Raw genomic sequence first — 23430 nt, 5'->3', positions numbered from 1 at the left:
TGCAAGCTTCCATGCTGGGAACTTGGAAACTGGGAACCAAACTTGGGTCCTCTGAAAGAACAGCCAGTGCTCTTAACTGCAGAGTCACCTCTTCCACCCCCAAACCTTTGAAGCCACCTCTGTCCTAGTCAATCAGCAACCCTGGACTGGATTGGAGGCTGAATAGCTCCGTACTGGAGGAACAGGCCTGCAGGTGCCAGAGGCTGAGGGTTTAGCGGGGAGAAATGTAACTATCCTAATTTCCTTCCAACAGCTGGGCAATCGGAAGTCATCTTTTTCTTCTTTTTATCACTGCAGCTATTAAACAGCTCCGTTTTTCCAACATGGAGGTACTCAATAAACTCCATATAAAAGTGAGCAGACGAGCAATAAATAGAGTTTATGGGGACAGGAATGGGTGGGGATGGGGCCTGGGAGTGTTTACAGCTCAGCAGTGGGAACTGGGGCCTCTTTCTTCCCTTCCCCCTGACAGAACTGAGTCAAGAAGCCAGGGGTCTGGGTGTCACCAGCCAGGGTGCTATCTTCAGAGCACTGCCGTCTGGGAGGGACATTGTTTTCACACAGCACTCTGGTTGCGCGGCCTTTCCTGGGGAGACAGGAGCAGATATATTCACCCTGGATAAGGGATAAACTATGGACCAAAGAGACAGGTAGCGTCCAGTCTTGCTTAGTGAACCAGTGAGTTGATGGCGTTATTACAGGAGTATTGCTGAAGGGCTCTGTATGGCAGCATGGGAGACCACTGAGACAGAGACAGCTGAGTGTCTCTCTGTGCAGGATCCAGCAAAGGTATCACTGACAAGCCTGACGACCTGAGGTCAATCCCGAGGATCACCGCGGCAGAAGGAGAGAACTGACTCCCACAAATCATCTTCCGATCTCCATATGTATACTTTAGTCTGCATGTGTCCCCTCCACACAGAGAAATTAAAAACGAACAAAATGAAGCATATAGCCCACACACAAGTTTTTAAATGCATGACAGAGCCTGGACCTACTACATCCTTGCTTAGGCAGGCGGCACAGTTCGGCTTGCTTCGGTTGCTTTGGTGTCTGGTGTGCCAGAGCCTTAGGAAGATGGGGACCCTGTCACAGATGAGGGCAAAGGGCAGAGTGGGAAGGGGCTGGGAGTTCACATGCATGCATGTTTACACATGCCCGTGCGGTGAGGTGTGGGCTGCCCCCAGAAAAGTCTGCCTTTCCCCAGAGCCGCTTCTTGCTGTTTCCCCAACACATCTGGTTCTGGCTCCTTATCAATGATCTCTGAGGATATGGGACAGGTCACTGTCAATTGTAGGCAGCCTGAGCAGAAAGGCCTCCATTCTGGGAGGTGATCAGTGTGGATCCAGGGGTCATACAGCTCAGCATTTATTTATGTTTCTATTTGAATGTCAGGATGCATGCTCGGTGAGTCCCCCCTCAGTAGGTGGCTCCGGGAGTTCCATTACTGACGCAGAGGACCAGTTTCAGGATTTTCAGACTGGAAAACAGCCTCTGATTTTTGTTTTGAATTGTAAAAATCAGAATAAAAAATTGCTCCGTTACTGTCTGATGGGAAATACATTGTCTTGTTACACCGATTCCCTTTGGGGCTTGAATTAAGTAGGCAGCCTGTGACGAGGTTGTGGCAGAGAAGGGAGCGGCAGTTAGTGTGAGGATGAATATGGGGGCTGTTTACAGAGGAGAGGGGATGGGTTCTTGGAGGCCAGGGTGGCTTTTGTCTCCCTTGGCAGCTCTGTAAAAGGGTGCACGCCACAGGCATTGTCTTTGTGCAGCTCTCTCTGTGTTGGGTAATTATGGCTCAGAGGCGAGTACAATACACGACCTTGAGTTGTAAACAGCGTCTGAAAGCTGTTTTCTGGGCACTTGACGGGGCGTGTGTGTGTGTGTGTGTGTGTGTGTGTGTGTGTGTGCGCGGGTGTGTGTGTGTGTGTGTGTGTGTGTGTGTGTGTGCGCGCGTGTGTGTATGTGTGTGTGTGTGTGTGTGCGCGCGTGTGCGCGTGTGTGTATGTGTGTGTGTGCGTGTGTGTGTGCGTGTGTGTGTGTGTGTGCGCGTGTGTGTGTTCAGCAGGAGGAACAGGAAATCATCCATTGGTGGTACCTGGGAACCTCACCTTCTGTTGCTCTCGCAGAATCCTAAACCCTGAACTACAGTGCTGGAGTTTGGTTGTACACAGGCCCGAAAGGCTCGTGTGCTAAAGGCGTGGTACCTAGGGTGGTACCATTAAAGACGACAGACCTTTAAAGAGGTGGTGTTAATCCCATCATTTGAGAACAGGACTGCAACCACAATTTCTGAGCCAAATTTGAATCAAGCTTTAATTTAATACTGGCCAGAATGGTGGACTCTGGCTGAGCCCATTCCGGGGTTCCCAGAAAATGGTAACAAGTCCCATTTCGCAGAGGCTTAGAAAGGCAAACCCACCAGGCTACGTATTTCCCACCAGGTCCAAACAGGGGCTATCATACACCCTGGCGTACTTCTTGCCTGTGTACCTCTGGCCTGCATCCAATCAGGGGCGAGGGTACAACCTGACCCACTGGCTTCCTGCACCTCCCACGCACATGTGATCAAGCACATCTGGTGTGGACGGGTCAAACACAGTTGTTTAGGGGAAGGAAAAGCATTGGCTTGTTATCTCCCACAAACACAGCCTCCAGTATTTCAGGAATGCTCTGTCCTTGGGCAAGGGGCTTGCGGAGCAGAGGCATTTTTGTTTCCTGGATGGACATAGTAATTAAAACTTATAAACCTGATGCTAATTCTCACAGTGGAGCCCATGGTGAAGCTAAAAGCCTCATAGAGAACTGTCTTCTCCTCTTTCCCTTCCTGGCCATGAAGTGAGCAGTTTGCCACATGTCCCTTTGAGGGTGTATGCCATGGGCCCAAAGCAACGGTACCGGTGGATCAGCCATTGAGACCTCTGAAACTGAGAGCCAAAATCAAGCACATCTTTCTTTCCACAGGCTGCTTCCCGAAGGCACTTGTCAGAAATCTTGCTAACACAAGCAGTGTTCGGTTCATTTACTGAGTGCCTATAGAATGCCATCTCGTGCTAGATACCATGGAAGGGACCACAGGAGGAGTCCTCCGTCCTGCTTGGCAGCCAGGATTCAGCAGGGCCAAGGTCAAGGTCAAGTTCGAAGTTCCTTGGCAAGCAGAACTTTGAGAATGACTTCGTTGAGACCACTGCTCTCTTGTTCTGTAACGATGGCTACCCTAACTCCACTCTCCCAAAGGAACCTGATAGAGAACAGAGTCCCTAGAGGTTGGGAGGCCATCTGGAGGGGAGCAGCAGCCATGCCCAGCCCTTCCCCAGGTCTGTGAGCCAGTCTCTGTGGCAGAAGTGAAGTTTGAAGTCTTTTGTTACTTAGCTCTAGGTAACTGGTGAAATCCAGTGCTCAGGGCTGCAAGCTCCTAGGTAGAGGTCAGATGCTTAGATAGCAAGAGGGTGAAACTTCTGGGGAGGGCCTGTGGGGAGGACCTGTGGGGAGGGCCTGTGGGGAGGGCCTCTGAGCTAGAGGAGGACAGGAGATAAGAAAAGGACTGCTGACTGGAAGGAACTAGTGTGTGTGTGTGTGTGTGTGAACATAAAACCCCAAGAGCAACAAAGGTTTGGAGAGAGGAAGGACCATCCCAAGATTTACTGAGAGGATTGAGTGGGACTTAAAGGCAGATCACATGACTTGTTTGCATCAGTTCTGGGTTCCACACCTATCACGGGAGACAAAATAAAGGGAAGCATTGACTCTGCGTGACGACTCCAGAAGTGATCTTTCCGGGCAGCTGGGAAAGAGGATCATCCTTGCTCTACCAGGCTCTGCTTTGGCCCCTGCAGCTCCGGGGAAAGATGCTGCAGTGGACAGAGCTGCTCTCCGCTGCCGTGGTATTCAGCTGGCATCTGTCCTTGGCTTCTCCACTCTGAAACTGGGTGGGATAGAATTGCCTTTGTCCCCCACATGGCCTAGCTCCCTGGACCTTCCTCTTCCTGGCTCTTCCTCCTCCCGCCATCAGAATGGTTCCCCTTTCTCCAGCTCATCCCACAGCCTGTCTGGTGAAGATGACTCAGGTTAGATACTCCTGTGGGACTATTCGGAAAAGACGAGATCTCTGGATGGACAGGTGGAGTCGAGTCATTTCAGTTGCTTCCCAGTGGAGAAAGCCAGGCTGATGGCTCTCATCTTCACTTTCTTCTGACAGTGTGTGCGGTTGCTCATTTCCCAGATCTTCCTATGCCGTGACAAGTGTCCTACATGGTCGTCATGGTCTCTGCTGGCTCCTCCAGATGACCCCGAGGCAGCATTCACATCTCCAAGAGGATTCCCCCAGTGTGTGCAAAGAGCACGCAGGTCTGATACCCCAGCTCAGCCGTCCCTTCCCTCTGGCCTCTGTTCTCATCATTATGGGGAGCCCACCAGAGAAGACCACTCAGACGCAGCCCAACTGAAAGTCTTCATTCAAACCAGCTGGGACTCTACTCAGGTGTTCTGAGTATTTAGAACAAGGAGATTTTAAAGCAAGAGCCACATCCTGGTCTTGCTCTGCAGCTGCAGGGGGAGGTTTTACACAAGCAAGAGGTTAGCTGGAGGGGAGGCTTGCACACACAGGCAGTTTAGCAGAAGCTAAGTTAGCTGGGGCCTCTCGACCTTGGGTTCCCAGAAGCGAGTTTGGTAGTTTTCCACAGGACTTCCTTACAAGAAGACCAAATTCTAGTTAAGCCGGGCCCTGGCAAGAGAACAAGATGGAGGAACCTTTGCATTGTCTTGCCCCATCATACCTTTGCTCCTCCTAGGCCCAAGATCTGCTTTTCCTCCCTCACCCTGTGCCCTGGTGGCTCCTGTCTGGATGTTTAGGGCTGCAGACTTGCCATAGCAAGCCTTGGCAACATGGCTGGGTTGGTCTCTCTCAGGGTCTTATTGCTTTGTAGGGGGGGTGTCTGGGGGAGCTGCCTGCCCAGTCGAGCACCATGGTTCAGCTTCCTCTCCTTGTCTCCTGTGCCTTCCTCTCAGTGAGGGCTTTAGTTTCTCTTCTGTTCTTCCCTCTCCTCCCCTCCCCTCCCTCTCCCCTCCCCTCCCCTTCCTTTCCCTCCCCTCTCCTCCTGTGCTCCCTCCAAGCTTCTTCTGTCCTTCTGTCCGTCTGTCCTGGTTAGCTTCAGCTGTTGATTTCACGCAGCCTAGACTCATCTGAACGAGTCTGAACTGAGGGACCACCATGGTTAGATTGACCTGTGGCCATGTCTGTGATGCCTGATGTGAGAGAGCCCGCCCACTGGGAGTGGCAAGGAGGAGGGGGTGTTTAAGAAGACTAGTGAGCCCCAGCCTAGGGAGCGTGTAAGCTGGATGCAGTCCTTCGAGGTTTCTGTTTCAAGTTTCTGCCTGAGTTCCTGCCCTGACTTCCCTCAGTGATGGGATGTGACTTTCCTCCCCGGTTGTTTTATTCATGGTGGTGATTGCAGCAATGGAATAAAACCATAAGACCTTCCCTTTTTCCCTTCTCCCCCACCCCGCCTTTATCCCTCTCCATCTCCCTCTTTTCCATTCCTCCCCCTCACGCTCTCCTTTCTTCTCTTGCTCACCCCTACTCTTGCACTGAGAATCAGGTACTCAGATGGACCCCCAGTTCTCCAGGGCTGAGGGAGGGAAGGCAGGAGGTAATAGTGTCCACCATGGTACTGCCCACCCCTCTCAGCGGATACCTGCAGCCTGCCTGGCGCTGCCCCTGTGCAGAGCTCCATTGTGAAGCACTGAGAAACAGGTTCCTCATGCAGCCTTGAGATTAGAATGGCCATTATCTTACAAATGACTCTAACTGTCTTTCATAAATGTGGCGGTGTTTGAGAAGTGACTAGCTGTAGTCTGCGGGATAATGGACTTAATAAATGATACCTCCAGCAGATGGTTGGGGACACCAGAGCCTATTAGTTTGGACAGGACAATACTGTAATTTCAACAAGATACAGTTCATTCTTCTCCTGGGTGTTGTTTTTTTTTTCTTTCACGAGTGTATGCTTGTCATATTTTTCTTAATAGGATATTTTTTCTCATGATAATTTGCAAATTGTTAATATGTTTTTTTTTTAATATCTCATTTTTTTTCCTCCTGGAAAACGTTGTTTTTCTGCTTGTCACTAGGCAGACATCCGGTAGGCAGAGGCAGAACCTTAGCTGTGGGAGAGGGAGAGATGAGCAGGGCTGACGGTCACACACCCACAGGCACAGGCAGCTGCTGGGCTCACATAGCACAAGCATCCTTATTCAGGGTGTTGGGTTTGGTAGGTGGAGGGCTCTCCTCCCTCCCTCCTGCAGACAGGGCAACCACCTTCACCTGTCTATTTCCTGTTAGAGTTGAAAAAACTTCTAAACAAAGAGGCTGAGGCCTGCTCTACCCAGGAGTCAGGTAGATGTGGTCCTCAGAGGAAGCCCAGAGATGGGACCCTCGGGCCTGCAGAGGCTGTGGGAGGATGGGCTTCCGAGGCGGAGATGCTTGGCTACCATGTTCACGTGGAGTTCACAGCCAGAGGGGTTCCCAATCTTTCTGCCAATGTTCTCTTTTCTGTGTGAACCTTGGTGCCTCTTTCTCCACGCACTACTCTCCAGCTATGAGAAAAGCATTCAGAGTACACGCTAGAACCAAGATGGGAGAAGAGGACAGAGAAGGTGTCAGCAAATGTCCGGGTAGAGCAAGAACCCCAAACCTGCGCAGAACCCTCCAGAAGTTAGCCTTGCGTGTGACTGTCAACTTACTTCCGGACATTTATCTCAAAGAAGCGAAAAGCGAGACTAGCGTTCACAAACGCATGTTTTCTAAGTAGTGCTATTCACGGCAGCCAAAAGGTGGAAGCAATCCAGGGCCCGTAAATGGATGAATGCGTACTAAAACCGCAGTCAACCCATACGATTGAATATTACCCAACCATAAAAAGAACGCGGGCTGATCTGCACTCCAATGTGGATGACGCTTGACCACATTGTGCTGAGCGAACGAAGTCAGACAGAAAACCACATACTGATTTCCCGTCTGTGCTGAGCCGGAAAAGGAAAGCCATAGGACCAAGAGCTGCCTGCACGCTTGATGGCTGAACGGGCATGCTCCCTCCTGAGATAATGCAGCTACACCAGAATATTACAGAGCGATGTGTCCAAAGCTCCGTGAAGCCGCTAAATGCTGCTCAATTGTACATTTAAAGATGGTTCCATGTTAACTTGAAGCCTCAGCGTAAAGACCAAATGGAAAGAATCCTTGCAACTAAATAGGGAAAGAGCCTGTAAGAGGGGCTGGCTCTGGGCCCAGCTGCTGGGCAAACACAGACTCCTTTAGAGCGGTGTAGAAGAAAACTGGACAGAGTCTAATCCTGGAATTCTTAGCAGCAAAGGGCATGGCCATTGTCTGTGCTCTGTTTGGGAGAAGGTTGAGCCTGGGGATGGAGAAACCCACTGCAGAGGGGGAAAATGACTGACCAGGTAGGCAAGGGCTTGTTGCATACCACATCTCCTCACAGTTCTAGCAGGGAGGCTTCCAGTGTGGCCCTTTTCACAGAGCAGAAGCCCATTTGGGCCCCACGGCCCCAGGAGTTGACCAAGGGGAAGCTGGAGTCCTGGGGACTCTCCTGCAGCCCTAATGCACCCCTCCATCACCTCCTGGTCTCCAGTCATGTGAGGGTCCCTGCTGATTTGTTTTGTGTGCTGAAATCCAGAGTGGAAGGTCTTCTTTTGGAGAGAGCTATTCAGCCTGGAGATGCTTTGATGTCTTTTCAATCCTTTGTGCCCCCAAATCAAAGGGAGCTCTTTACAGCCAGGCTTGAACCGCCCTTGTTCCTGTTTCCTTTCACTAAAGGATTTCTCCCTGGTTATCACAAGTCACTTTTGAATGGCACCTGGGCAATTGGTTATGAAGGTGCACACGTGCAAGAGCCATTTACACGCAGCTGTCTTTAAATATCAGGCGCGTGTCTGCGGATATTTACACACACATGCACAGTATTCACTGGTCCCATGTCATCTCCCACTTTCCATTAATGCATTTACCCTTGCGGAATTATCATCACTAAACACTTGCCCGTCCAGCACCCTGTGGCTTATGGCAGTTTCTGCTGTTTTCCAACGCAGTGACTTTGGGCAGTTATGTAGGCGTGGAGATTCAGTGTCGGGCCCCTGCCTATGGAGAATGCCAGAATAAGATGCATGCTTTTTTATGGCTGGGAGAATGTTAATGGGTGTCAATAGGTTGCAGGAGAGAGAGCCAGTGCCCGGGAGAAGCAGCCATGTGGATCGCTATCTGTCCCTGCAGCCTTTGCAAGAAAAAGCTTTCTCAACCGCTCTGCTGCTTGAACAGCAATTACTGAGACACTCTACCAAGGAAGAACGCATTAATTAAATGCTTTCTAGAGATTTCTCAGGTTTATCAACCAAAATGTCTGCACAAGCTCTCGGAGGGGACAATGAAAACGCTTACGGAGCGCAAATCTCAGGTTTCACCAGACACAGGCTTCCTTTGTGTCCCAGCCAGCCTGAGCCTTCGTCCTGACCCTGGGAAGTGAAGACCCAGTTGCCATCCACTCTGGGCACTGACCCTGCCACTGGAGCAAGCGAGAGGTGGCCACTTGCTCACTGCTGGAGAATGCCCTGCGCATCTCTTTGGAGGCCTGAATCTGGAGCACCCCAAAGATGAAGGTGGTAGGTTGTGCTCAGACCATGGTACTCTGGGAAGCTTATGGAGCCTTTAGGAAGCAAAGCCTAGTGGGGAGAAGTCGGGTCTTTGGGAGGAGATGTGCCCTTTAAAGGGATATTGGAACCCTGGCTCTTCTCTTTGCTTTTGCTTCCTGGGATGTTTTTGCTTCCATGACACACACTTGGCTCCTCTGCCATGTTCTCCCCCAAAGATGCACCAAGCTGCCCCAGGCCCAAAGGACCACGGCTCAAGCAATACAACCACGAGCTAGAATAGACCTGCGAGCTGGTTTGCCTCAGACTGTGGCAGTGACAGACAGCTAACCCACATATCAGTACAGGCTCCAAAGAGATGGTACCAGTTGGGAGGGATGGGAACTGAATTAGTTAAGGTCCCCGCCTAACCCTCCCAGCTGGCCCAACTCCTATACATTTTGGTCTGTGAACATCCTCACTTAAACAATGAATTTGAGGCTGAAGCAGAGTCATACACACAAGGCACCTATAAATGTGAGGCCCAGCACACAGCAGGTGGTCCACTAAGCCAAGTGTGTGCACCATTGTAGGCAGAGACTGATTGTTCATTTCCTAGCCACTCAGACCCTAATAATCACACAGAAACTATATCAATTACAACACTGCTTTGGCCTATTAGCTAAGGCTTCTTATTAACTAACATCTTAAATTAACCTATTGCTATTAATCTGTGTATCACCATGAGGCTGTGGCCTGCTGGTAAGGTTCTGGGGTGTCTGTCTCCTTCAGCAGCTACATAGCATCTCTCTGACTCCACCCATTCTTTCTCTCTATCTCTGTTCTGATTTCCTGCCTGGCTTTACTCTGCTAAGCCATTGGTCAAAACAGCTTCTTTATTAACCAATGGTAATAAAACATATTCATAGCATCACATCGTGATTTCTGCTGGCAGATTGTCAGATGTGAGAGACTAGGAAGTGTGCCGGCCCCACCCATCCCTAATGCTCATTTGAGCCCAGAGCCGTGTTGTTGATGGTTTGAGCATAGCTATTACCACCTTGACATCATCTATTGCTCATGGCCTCATTGGTGGATTGGAGGAGGGTCACAGGTCAGACTGAGTGAGAGCAAGGAGCACAGCAGAGGGTGGGTGCAGCTGGCAGGTTTAAGGGAGGGGTGCATGTGGGATGCGCTCAAGCTGGAGGGTAAGGCTCGGTGTTGTACAGGGTCGTGTTTACAAGTGCTTGTTACATGCTTGGTGTGACTTTAGGGTTTCCACATTAAATGCATTCCTGTCTCCTCACCTCCCCGCACTCAATAGGCGGCTGGTTGTCTATAAAAGCAGGAGGATTAACAATCGGGATCTCTGCTCTCATGGGTGTCATTTCATACTTCGTCCTGACCTAACCTAAGCCGGCCTCTGCAGAGGACTTTATGGCCGCCGTCGGTCCCTGCCCCCAGCTGGGGAGAGCCTTCTTCAAACACATCATTTACTACCCCCCTCATTTCTCCTCACCTGCTTCTTGAACCAGACCATTTTAGAGGTGCCCACGACATGTGCGGTGTTGTGGTTTGTGGCCCATAGCAAAGCTCCACTCAAGCCGGGCAATTCCTGACAACAGGGGTGAAGGCTGCCCTGGAGAGGCCGCCAGTTTCCGCACATGTCAGGGCTAACTGCCATAAAGAGCTGGCTGAGCAGTTTGCATGGGTAGTGGGCAGGCTCACGGGAGTCGGCAGCTTCCGTCTCAGGTCTGGGAAGCAGCCTGCCTCCCTCCATGCCAGACACAGGGCAGATGGATGGGCTGGGCTCAGGCCCTAGCATGACTCCTGCGCTCTGCCCTCTGTTGAGGAGTTCTTCCCTGAGCCCTGTAACTGAACTTGCTTTCCTCCAGACACCCCACTCTCTGTACGGCTGGAGAACTGCACAGAGGGCTCAGTTGTGGGGTGCGTGAGCTGACGAAGGGGCTGCAGCTGCTTCCTCAGTGAGTCTGCCGGGTCATCAGGCTGGGAAATGGATCGTGGGGCCTCAGATTGGAGAGGGGGTCCAGTTCTGATCTTGGCTGAGAGGACAGAGGCTACTGTCTCTGCTGGAGGTTGACACTGACAAGGTCCTTACCTTAGAGGACAACAGTATGCTGCTAATTTGGAGGGGGGGGGGTTTATCTACCAAAGCACATGAGCAGGGTGGCCAGGCTGATAGTTCATTGCTTACAGCTCTGGAGGCCAGAAAGATTGAGCGCTGGCAGAGTCGGTTCCTTCGGACGCCTGCGCAGCATCTGCCTCCTGTCTCACTCTGGCTGTGGTGGCTTCTGTTGTCTTCAGAGGCCATTGGGTTGTGTGTACACAGTCCCATCTCCACGTCATGGCCACACAAGGAGCAGAAGGCCCTACCCTCAATAGCAACCGTTGAAGGTGGACTAGAGTTCATTGTATGAGTCTCTCACAGTCTGGGGGGGCATTGATCACGCTGAGCTTTGCCCCCCCCAGTTCTTCCAACAGCTATTTTACCCCCTGGACCCGAACTTGCTTCTCAAAGCACCTGGAATGGCTTCCGTTTTCCTGACCAAATCTGGGTCTAACTGTTCTAGTCCCTGCATGGGACATTATGACATATTTGTAAAGACAGCATGCCACATCGCCCCAGCAAAGGATTATGGGAAGTGTGCCATGAATCCTAATATCATGATTTTGATTTTTTTGGTGTCTAAAAGGGTTACATGGAGTAAGAGATAAAAGTGCAGTAGAAAGTGTTGATATTAATATGATAACAATGTTCCAGATGGGGCTGTGGTGAATATTGGTTTTCCATTTCTCATCTTTCTTATCTGCATTTTAAGAATACATTTGATAGGTACATATAGTTTAAATCATTGAAAAATAACTTGTTAAATCAAAGAAGGGCTTGTGTGCCAAGTCTCCAGCCAATAATCCCATGTTAGTCACGGGTTTCCTCACTCCAAATCCAGCCAGCAGTTTCTGCTGTAAGGATTTGTGGGCAGGAAGAACCGTAACCGGGACTGTGAACACACTAAGCTCCCTCTGCTGAGGAAACAAGAGAAGCAGGGGTGATGCCGGTAGGGGTGCCTCTTCTGTGTTTCTTCATGATGCTTGTACAGGGAAGGCTGGAGAGGCGGGTATAGAGAGGCAGCTTGGTTAAGAGAATTTGCTGCAGTCATGAGGAGCTTGGATAAAGGCATCCATATAACACCCTGGGCATCCAGCACATGCTGTAACCCCAGCTCTGAGTGAGGCCAAGACAGGACGATCAGCGGGGCTCGCAGGCCTCCAGCACTGTCAAGACAATGTGGGCCCCAGATTCAGGGAGACACACTGCCTCAGAGGAATAGGCAGCAAAAGAGGACACCCTCTTCTGCCTTCTGCATGTGTGCACACTCCCCCTTACACAAACAGACAGACAGACAGACAGAAAGACAGACAGACAGAGATGTTGTAGGAGGAGGCTTGTTCATTTCCCGGCAGCCCAGACTCCTGAAATAACCACACAAAAGCTGTATTAATTAAATCACTACTTGACTGACCTATTAGCTCTAACTTCATACTGGCTATCTTTTACATCTTAATTTAACCCATTTCCATTATTTTATATTTTACTATGAGGCTCATGGCCTGCCGGCAAGGTTCTAGCGTGTCTGTTTCTGGAGGCTCCTTGGCTTCTCCTTGACTCTGCCTCCTTTCTCCCAGCATTCAGTTTAGTTTTCCCTGCTTAGCTCTACTCTACCCTATCACAGGTCCAAAACAGCTTCTTTATTCATTAACCAATAGAAGCAACACATATACAGAAGGACTTCCTATATCATTTTACCTTTTCTGTTTAAATAAAAAGGAAGGCTTTAACTTTAGCATAGTAAAATTACATATAACAAAACAGGTATCAAGAATTATAGTTACAGTATTTAAATATATTTTATCTTTTATCATGACTAAGGAAAACTATATCTATTCTTCAACTCCATCAAAGACTCCAGAAGGATATAATATTACGTAAGTAAACAGGAAGTGTATCGTAAGCAACTTCCAAAACACTATATTTGACAGAGCCATCTTACTGCCTGGACAGTCACCCAGCCCAAAGTTGGGGCATCCAATCTTCAGCCCACAGGCCCATAGTATCCAGCAAACTTTTCCACAAAACAAGAAATTTCAAAGACAGTTCAACCTATATTGGCAGTTTGTCAGTCACTTTTTTCTGTGTCCTTCAGAATGTCTGAGAGACTCTTTCATGAAGCAGGAACTCCAAAGGACTGTCTCACCTTTAGGCTAGGTCAGCAGTCATTTCTCTGTGGGTCCTGCATGTCCAATTCATACAGCATAACATCATGCAGCCCAGGTAAGAAGAGCAGTTTCTTGTCCAAATGACTAGCAAACGCCATAAGGAGCCTCTTCGACGCCCATCTTCCTCTTGAAGTAATTGGTGCTGTCAGGAGCAGATGTGCCTCATTGTCATGATAAGTCTTAAGCTCTTAAAACATTTTAAATGCCAGACAGAGAGACTAGAGTGACCGGAGAGTCCAGCTGTCTAGTTCTCCTGTCAACTTGATGCAAGCCTGGGTTGTCTGGGAAGAAAAGCGCCTCTGTTATGAAAGTGCTTCCTCCAGACTGATCTGTATGCAAGCCTGCGGTGCCTTTTCTTGATCAACAATTGATAAGCGAGAGTCCAGCCCTCGGCGGGCCATGCCAGCCTTGTATAAATGATTCTAGATTGCATAGAAAAGCAAGCTGAGTGAACCTGAGAGCCATCTGATAAGTAGAAGTCTTCTGTGGCCTCTGTTTCAGTTCTTGCCCCAGGTTTCTGCTTCGACTTCCATTCCTGACTCCCTTCACGATGGACTCTGTGCTTTAGGGTGAACTAAAACCTTTCTTCCCCGAGTTGCCTTTGGCTGCGCTGTTCATCTCAGCCGTAGAAAGCAAACAGGCCAGAAACTGACAAAGGGATGGGGACATACGGGTGGAGAAGCCAGTCTGGGTCATCGGGCAGTTGCTGGGCCTCTAGCATGTTGTGAACTTCCTACTGCTTGGCAATCAAGGACTGGGACTTGGAGTCTCTGTCTGGTGCTTGAGGTTACAGACCAGGAGTGTGCAGGTCCAGCATGCTGGCCTTGGCCATGGACTAGCCCAGGGCCAGGAAACCGAGGGTGGCAGACAGACTCTCAACACAGAGCCTGGTGAACCAACTCCAGAGTGGGGATCTCTCTTTCAGGCAGGGGATCTGGTCCAGACAGTTCCCTAGGCAGTGGGCTGTATGGGGCTCCTGACCACAGGAGAGCCAGAGGCACCAGGAAATCCTGGTCACAGTCTTACTTAGGATCATAAGCAAGAATCATGGGTAGTTCTCCATGGAGGTTCCCTCTGAGAACCTGTGCCATCTCCCTTGATCCTAGTTAAATTGGCCCCAAGACATGTTGCCTTGTCTGAAGACATGGGCCCCAAATCATGTGGGATTCCCCTTTGTATACTGTGAATACTTTATTGATATTGGCTAATAAAGAGGCTGCCTTTGGCCAATGGCTTAACAGAGTAACGCCAGGTGGGAATTCCAAGCAGAGATAGAGGAGAAAAGTAGGCAGAGTCAAGGAGATGCCATGTGACTGCCAAAGGAGAATACCAACCACCACCAGAAACTTACCGGCAGGCCACAGTCCCGTAGTGATATACAGATTAATAGAAATGGGTTCATTTAAGATGTAAGAGTTGGCTAGAAATATGCCTAAGCTATTGGCCAAACAGTGTTGTAACTAAAGTTTCTGTGTGATTATTTTGGGTCTGTGAAGCTGGGAAACGAATGAGAAGTCTCGGCCTACACCCAGGTCTTTCTCCTTCCTGAAGCTGTGGAGCTAGTTCCTTCCCTCTCACCCAGAAGAGGAATGTCTGTCTCTTTCTGTGCAGGGCTTTTCAGGCTGGCTGCAGGTTTCCCCCACTTTGTTCTGCCCCGGAGAGATGGTGCAGAGGCCCATGGGGTGAGAAAGCCACAGGAAGACATGGCCCTGGGCAGCATCACCAGCAGGGAGAGCTAGACATGACAGTGGGTTTTCAAATGCACAAGAAAAACAGCAGGGTCTGTCTGCTTCACTTTTTTTCTGGTTTGGACAAAGACTTCTCTCATGGGTTTTAGTTTAAACCGTTCTCCAGAACTAAGACTCCAAAGGGGTATCCATTTTAGATTCAGAAGCTAAACTTGGAGAATGTGACATATTGGCAGACACGTGACCGGCAGCACCATCTTGGGTACGCATGTTGTTCCTTCAAAGGGCACACACAGGTGGTGCACATGAGGGTGGAGTGTGAGCAAGAGGAAGCCATGCGAGGGCCCCTTTTCTGCTGGATCATCGCCATGCAATAGTCATTGGTACAAAGCAAGGGAACAGAGGGAACTAGGCAGCTCCCGGGGAGTCCTCACCGCAGAGGAGAAGGCCAGGTGGCAGCAGAAGAATCAGCAGCCATGTGTGGAAGGTGGCACATATAGCGTGTGGTACAGATGCAGCTGGACCTCTGGCCAGGATGGATGGCTGCAACACAGGCTGAGAGATCATGGGGCAGAGGGCACAGAGACTAGGAGGCCCCTTGATCCTTCTTGAGTTGGCTGGAAAAGGGAATGGAAGCCACAGGCAGTGGGGGAGAAGGGGTCAAGGCATAAATACGGGCAGCGGTGCGTCAAGCTGGTCATCCACAGCATTCTTGTGGTGCCAGTTGATGAACTCTCAGAAGTATTACATCTGCCTTCCACAAAGACGCCAGTGCCCACGAGTCTTTGTATCCAGACTGTGTCAGGGGCTTTCTCTCTAACTGCCCTGGGTCCTGGTCCTGATTGACACACAAGGATGCTGCCTCCTCCCTCTCTTTTGTGTTAGTCTCATGCAGTTCGGAATCTCTTACCCTCATGCCAAGGTCCTCAGTTGACCTCATCTGAACCTGGATCTCCATGTAGTCTGGGAAGGCAGAGACCACACCTGAGCACGAAAAGCAATCAGGGAAAGCTCCAATGAAGATGCCATCACCAGGCGCAGGACCATAGATCCAGGGATGTCATTAAGAGGTTAGGTTGGGTACAGAGTCAAGATCCCCATATACCACTTCAGACCTCTGGGCCACAGTGTCCTCAAGGGGAAAGGAAGGGTTCGACCAGTCCCTTGAGCTCTACTCTGGAGGACTCAAGGAAGGATGGAAAGGAGAGGGACCTGGTCTTTGTGACCATTGGGCCATTGTCAATAGAACCCTGAGACCACTGGGTCCAGACCAAGTTGAACTCTGGAGCCATGGTTTAATTTTATTTGACTTCTGAGCCTCAGTGATAAAATAGAGAATCAAAAGTATTTGTTTATGAGCATTATGGGTATGAAACAAGTTTGGGAGAGATGATGAATGGGCACAGGAGACTTGTGGAGGATGCTCTGGCTTCTGATGTCCCTACAGAAAGCAAATCTACAACACCCATATGAACCATTTCCCAGGTGCTGGGTCAGCTTCTGAATAGGTCTGGACACTGACTACGGAGGTCAGGCTATCATCAGAATGGGGTGGAAGGAGGTGCAGGCTCCTGGTGAAGTTGCCGTTCCTTGGCCCAGGCTCTTCCCTGGGGTGGAGATGAAAGGATTCGTGACTGGTTTAGAAGTAGGAAGGAAGAACACTGGATCTTGGGGATCAGCGTGGTACCGGGTGTTGTGTTCTGGCTGGAGCTTTGAGGAGACTCAGGGCCAGGTTCCTCACACCCAGCTATCAGAAGCAAGGCTGTATCCATCAGATTCTTCGTCTCTGTGATCACAATACCTGAGGGGGCAGCTTAAGGGAAGAAAGACTAACCTCGCTCATGGCTTTAGTGGCCTCAGTCCATCTGAGATACGGTGTGGGAGAGTAGAGGGGCTTATAGCATAGGGGCAAAGAAAAGGAGAGGAAGGAGCTGCGGATGCGATACTCCCGAGACCCATCAGTGACTCACTTCCTGGACACAGCTATCTCTCACCCCCTAAAGTTTCTAAAACCTCCCAAAATAACACAAGCGACTGGTGACCAAACATTTGAAAGATGAGCCAGTAGGGGACATTTTGTGTTCAAAGGACAGTAAAAGTTGTCCCTTGAACATCCTGGCTCATTGCATAGCCTGTCAACAATCTTTCTAATGCAATTTGTGCACACTTACTGTGCAGGATTGTGTAAGCCTGTGGGAATGGCCAACATCAGAGGGCCTGTGGCTAGGGTTCACACATGACCCACAGCTGATGCCCAGGTCACCATAGATGAATCAAGCTTCAAGGCTGCCTGAGACAGCTCACTGAGCCTTGGGAGTGCTCATCCAGCCTTGGCGTTCTGACGTTCCCCATGGTCACTTCCTGCACAGTTCAATCTCAATCTGTCTGCGGAGGTGAGATCATTAAGGGGTGGCTGTGCTGGAGGCTGGGAAGGGATGGAGAGTAGATGGTGGTGTTGGAGGTCAGACTGGCCTAACAAGGGGGGTGGGGGAGAGTGCAAGCTCTGCTCTTTCCCACTGAGGATGAGAATACTAGGAAAACCAACTGCAGGCCTCACATCAAGGAGAGAGTAGTCAGGAGACAGAGGAGGGAAAGGAGGACCCTGGGTCAAACAGAAAGAGCAAAAGCAAGGCCGCCGCCCAGATAGCACGGGTGGGGCCCAGACCATGCTGGCTCAGTTGAGAGAAAATGGACTGTCTTCCCCTTGGGGTTGCTGTGAGTCAGAGGCAGCTCCCTGAGTCTGTGCCGGCTCCTGGGGTCATGACTGTAGTACAGATACACTCATGGGCCCAAGCATACACAAGCACGCCTTGCACACAGTACGTGTGTTCCTCCAGATAACTGGAATAGACTCAGGGACTGTGGTAAGAATACATTGGCACCGCCACATCTCACTTAGCAGCCCGTGGCACTGACTCAAATGCCAGCTGTGTCTCATAGAGAAAGCGATCAGGTGAGGAGAGAGCACATAACCTTCCTAATGTCCTTAGGGCTTCTATTGCTATGAGGAAACACCCTGAAAATTGGTTAGGGAAGGGTTTATTTGGCTCACACTTCTGCATTGTAGCGCATCACTGACCCAAGTCAGGGCAGCAACTCAAAGGGCAGGAACCTGGAGGCAGGCGTTGATGTAGAGGCCATGGAGGAGTGCTGCTTACTGGTTTGTTCCCAATGGCTTGTTCAGTTTGCTCTCTTACAGAACTCAGGACCACCAGCTTGTGGGGGGCACCTACAATGGGTGGAGTCCTCACTCATCAACCACTTGTTAAGAAAATACTTACAGCCAGATCCTACGGAGGCATTTTCTCAATTTAGGTTCCATCCTTTCTGATGACTCCAGCTTGTTTTGAAATGACATAAAACTCTCTCACACAAGAGTAGATGGCAGAGGGTAGCTTTGAACTCAGGGTATCTTGACTCCAAGCTCCTGACCCTCAGCTACTGTGTGTTCCAATACCAATGGTCAAGTCTCTATCAAAGAAAGATTATTGTCCTGCTTTGCAGGTCTACTTATAATCTACCTCTGTGAAGAAACATGACTGACTTTCACAAGTGTTGGCTTGCTGAGAGGGAGAGCAAAGGCAGGCCTTGGAGTGTCTAAGTGTTGCAGGTCAGTTGAAGTCAGCATTCCCAGATGGAGAATGAGACATTCTGGGACCTTTCAAGGAAAATTGTTTCCCTCTCCTCTTCCCTTCTACCCTCTCCTGTGACCCCCATGCTTCCAACTTACTCAGAAGATCTTGTCTTTTTCATTGTCCTATGTACATCTATGCATGGCTCTTTTTGTTGTCTAGGTTCTCTGGTGTTGTGAATTATAGGCTGATTTTTCTTTGCTTTCTGTCTAAAAGCCACTTATGAGTGAGTACGTATTATGTTTATCTTCCTGGGTCTTGGCTACTTCACTTAATATGGTTTTTTCTAGATCCATCCATTTGCTGGCAAATTTCAAGATGTCATTATTTTTTATCTCTGTGTGGTACTCTATTTTGTAAATATACCACATCTTCTTTATCCATTCTTCAGTTGAGGGACATCTAGGTTGTTTCTAGGTTCTGGCTATTATGAATAATAATGAGCTGCTATGAACATAGTTGAACACATGTCCTCGTGGTACGACTGAGCATCCTTTGGGTCTATACCCAACAGCAATATTACTTTTTTTTTTAAAGATGCATCTATTTTTGTATATAGTGTTCTGACTGCCTGTCTGCCTGCAGGCCAGAAGAGAGCACCAGATCTCATTACAGATGGTTGTGAGACACCATGTGGTTGCTGGGAATCGAACTCAGGACCTCTGGGAGAGCAGCCAGTGCTTTTAACCTCTGAGCCATCTCTCCAGCCCTGGAAAATTGTTTTCTTTTTTAAAACTTTCAATTTAGTTCAAATATGGAGTCAGTACTTGGAACTCTGTCCCCAACCCCCAAGCTTTCAAGCAGCAATGGGAACAGCTTGACCTAAATGTTGAGATTGATGGTGCATGTTCTACAAATGATCTCACCGGTGAGAACTGGTCAAGCATTGCCCTTCCCTTGTGCACCTTCCCTGAGCATCTCCTATGCACAGGCAGACCCTGGCCACTAATGACAAAGGTGAACCTTTATGGTTTCTCTTGTCAGTGAGCTTACAGTTCAGTGACACAAATCTGGGATTAGAAAGTAGTGATGCACATGCACTGGATGCTTAGGGTACCACACATCATCACAGATACCTGAGGTGCTAGGGTATCACTCAGAATTAGAGACACATGAGAGGCTGGGCTGCCACCGAATGCTGTAGATACCTGTGATGTTGGGGTACCACTTAGAATTATAGATGCTTCAGGTATGGGGGTGTCACTCAGCACTAGAGACATCTGAGATGCTGGGGTACCACTTATCACTGTAGACACCTCAAATGCTGGAGTTTTACTCAACACTAAAACTAACACGAGGAGTTGGGATTGATGCTGGGGTACCACATAGCATTCCACTCGCCCAAGATACTTTGCAAACTGTTTAGCATCCTGGATGTCAGATGCTGGGATGTTGCACGGCATCCTGGATGTCTGGCAGTAGGGACTTTTGAATAGAGAACTGCAGGACCCCTTGTACCGTGACCTTTCCCCATGGATCTCAGCCTCAATAGCTGGACCAGAACTAACCCTGTCTGTTATCTTGCTACCCAGAGGCAGAGGTTGTGTGGTCATGGCCTACCACCTGGTGGCTTGATGATTGACTGTGTGGGCTGTGACCCAGACAGGCTGCCTTGTCCGTGGCTCATGCCAGTCAGAGCAGGGCCCGGCCTGTGATCTCGTACAGCACACATCAACAGTGTGACAGGGTTCTGTCAGCAATGAGGGGTGAACAACTTGTAGCCAGCTCTGCTGAACTGCATGCTGGGGGCACCGAGCTGTGGGTTAGCTGTGGGGTTCATGGTCAAGATTCCAGATATAACTGGTTAGCTCTACCGTCGCCCTGAGGGGTTGAGGGAGACATTGAGCATGACAGTAGGAAAGACCCAGGTGCAAGCAGCCATAACACTGTGAGAAGGTGTCACTTTCCATCCTCATAGAGTAGCTGGGGACAGGGGTTTCCACGGTTAACAACGAACGCCCTTTAATGTCAGCACTGCAACAGTGACCTTGGTTTTATGAGACGAGGGACAATTGTTGCCCTTCCCAGGAAATAACTTGTAGGAAGAGGACCTCTAGCTGGTCAGAGTCAGGAGAATGGTCTTGTTGGGTCAAATGATTGACGGGGTTGGGAGGGAGGCTTCAGACAGTCCAGCCAGCAGCGGTCAGGGTGGCGGTGACACAGGGAGCCATGAGGGAGCGGGCAGCGCAGGTAGAATTAAATGAATTGGTGTTGCACACTCGACACCCCCATCTTGGTCATGGACTAAGGATCTGGTCTTGGTTTTTCCTGCATTACGTGTGAGTGCTGTGATAGCTGTGCCTTGACCCCCAGTCCCACCCTGAGAAGCCCACAGTGCCCCATCTCAGAAGGCTTCAATCAGGACACCTAGAGCCACCTGAGGAGAGAGAGCCTCAGCCGAGGAACTGTCTGGATCAGATTGGCCTGTGGGGGGGTTATCCTGATTTTTAATTGATTTAGGAAGATTCAACCCATTGTAGGCAGCACCATTCCCTAGGCTTGGAGTCCTGAGGAGGGCAAGACTTTTATTGTCTCTCTGCTTTTAGCCATGGATGGGATACTCTAGGTTCCTGCCTTGAATTCCCCTTCACGATAGACTGTAACCTGGAGTGTGAACCGGAGAAGCCTCCTTCCCCCAAGCTGTCTTTGTCAGGGTATTCATCACGAACAGACATGTACCCAGGACAGCAGCACGGACCACTGAGGTCCACGGGTCCACACCCCTGGGACACTGGACTCTGGGTTCTCTCTGCAGCCCCAGTATTCGTAGCCTCTATAGAGCCCTTCAATCCACCGGCTTCATCACAGTGCCTTTTCCTTCTTCCTACATGGCCAACCCTCTAGGAAGTTCTACTCCTACACCTGGAGCCTCCATCTGATGTGGCTTTCTCTTCTAAGGTCTCTTCTCAGTATAGAGCACTGCCCAGCTGTGTGACGCTCACCGGGATCTATCGCCAGCAATGCCGGAGTACTTTCCTATGGAGATTTGAGCCTCCGACGTGGGACTTCCCATTCCAGAATAAATAAATGGGGACAGAGAGTTGATTTGCTTTATGGGTGTCTCCTTCCTATGGGCTGCATTTGAGTATAGTGCTCTAGGGTTGTGGTTAAGATTAAACAAAGTTCCAAGGGTGGGATCCCCCCTGTTCCTGTCTATGATGTCAGAGGTCTCTTGGCCGTTTGGGGACACCGTCTACAGAAGAATACCTCAGAACTCAACAGGCATGCTGATGAGGTCATCCAGACATTAACCTTTTAGAGGACAGCCGCACTTTTGCTGAATATCCATCTGTGGCACTCTGCTGTGGGTCATGCCATGTGGGAGAGGGCACCAGTGGAGAGAGGAGTACCAGCATCAATCTGCATTCTTGTCTCCCTGACAACTTCAGGAACTCAGCTTGGAGCTCCTTCCTTAGTACCTTCATCTTGGGAGCCATCAAGCATCCTGGACAGCAGCTTCACCAGGGCCCATAGAGTCCTTTGGTGAGGTCATTCTTCTGTGGCTGACACTGTGCACTGTTTGCCTCTGACAGCTCAGTACAGCAGCTTTGATGGGTAGGGGTGGGGAGGGTGTGACTGGAGCCACATGACCTTGCAACCCAAGGGAACCAGTTACAAGTGAGGACGTGGAAAGGCACTGTTGCTCCTTCTGGTCTCAGGCGTCCAAGCTCACAAATTCCCTGTGTTCTGTTTTGATTCTGGCATCTCCATGGAAAAGGTGGCCATGGGCCCAAACACCCTGAATGTACCTTGGTTCTGCTCTGCAGAAGGATGCAGCAACAATGGTGAATCCTCACTACCTATTGGCTGGGTTTGGAGTCACATGGAAGCATGACCCTGGGTGTACCATGAAGGCATTTCCGGAGAGGTTTAACTGAGAGGGACCTGGGTAAACAAGCGAAGGACAACATCGCTCACTGCCTCCTGACTGTGGATGCAATGTGACCAGCTGCCACAGGATCCTGCCACCGTGAGTCCCCAGCATGATGACTGTAATCGTGAACTGAGACTTCTCTATGTGGTTTTTCCACAACCACAAGGAAAGCAGTCTGAACAACAATCTGGTATTGCCTGCTTCCTGCTCTTTGGTTGTCCAGGAAATGACATTTTGACATACACGCTTCGTGAGACCCTCGTGCTCCCCTAGAAGTCCCTGGAGAAGTGTCCCCTTACTTCTGTGCATCTTATTCAACAAATATTTACATTTCCGATGTTTGTACCTGGGCCCTGTTCCGGGTGCCAGGAGAAGTCAAGGAGCTGCCAGCCACACCTTGGGTTTTATGTTGCTTCTTTCTTGCTGAGGGGGTGCAGGGCCACACTGACTTCTGGGGATGCATGGGTGGGACATTGGTTCAGTCTGCCTCTGAGATTCCACAGCCCGGCCTTTGCCTTCTTGGCTTTTCTTCACGGCTGTTATCGTTTTCAGTGGCGTGTGCTGAAGCACAGCAGGGCAGCCTTTGCTCATGGCCTTCAGCAGGTGCCGCGATGGGTCTTGCATGGAGGAGAGAGATTGAGCTGGATTCTGGGTACAGCACGCTTGAGTGGCAGCTTCCACCAGAGCTGTTGGATCGGTGTGCAGAGTCACCAACAGGGAATGTCAGGCTCACCAAGCTCACAGGGTATTGCTGAAGGCAAGTCAGGGGGCACCAGATCGGGGGGTGATGAGAAAGCGGCATCCCATAGATAAAGTGGTGTGTTCGGACTTACAACCTCCTAAGCTATTGCTAAGGACATTTATGAGAAAACCAGATCCCACCAGGGCTGGTGGAGGCTGGAGAATTCAACCAGACACGGAAGTTGGGAAGTTCTGGCTAAGCTGACAGGCAAGGCTCTTGCTCAGTCTAGATTTTACCACATGTGAGTAGAAGGGTGAAGGAGGATCCCGTTGAGTCCAGACTTGAGGCTTGTGAGACGCTGAACCTATAGTTTGGCCTAGGGGTCAGATATGTTTCTTTAGATCAGAGGCCAGATGGAGTCATGAGGAAAGAAGGTGTTGTGGTTGGGGCAGGAAGGGAAGCAGGGTTGAGCCAGGAAGCACCCCATACTGAAGAAAAGTGAGGCCAGGATTGAGCCACGAAGCACCCCATACTGGGGAAAGGTGAGACCAGGATTGAGCCAAGAAGCACTCCACACTGGAGAAGGGTGCCTCTTCTTCTGCCTTAGCATCTGTCTGG

The sequence above is a fragment of the Alexandromys fortis genome, unplaced genomic scaffold (genome assembly GCF_014885135.2).
Source record: "Alexandromys fortis isolate MF-2015 unplaced genomic scaffold, M_Fortis_MF-2015_v1.1 scaffold_88, whole genome shotgun sequence".
Taxonomy (NCBI): Eukaryota; Metazoa; Chordata; class Mammalia; order Rodentia; family Cricetidae; genus Alexandromys; species Alexandromys fortis.
This window is presented reverse-complemented; position numbering follows the sequence as displayed.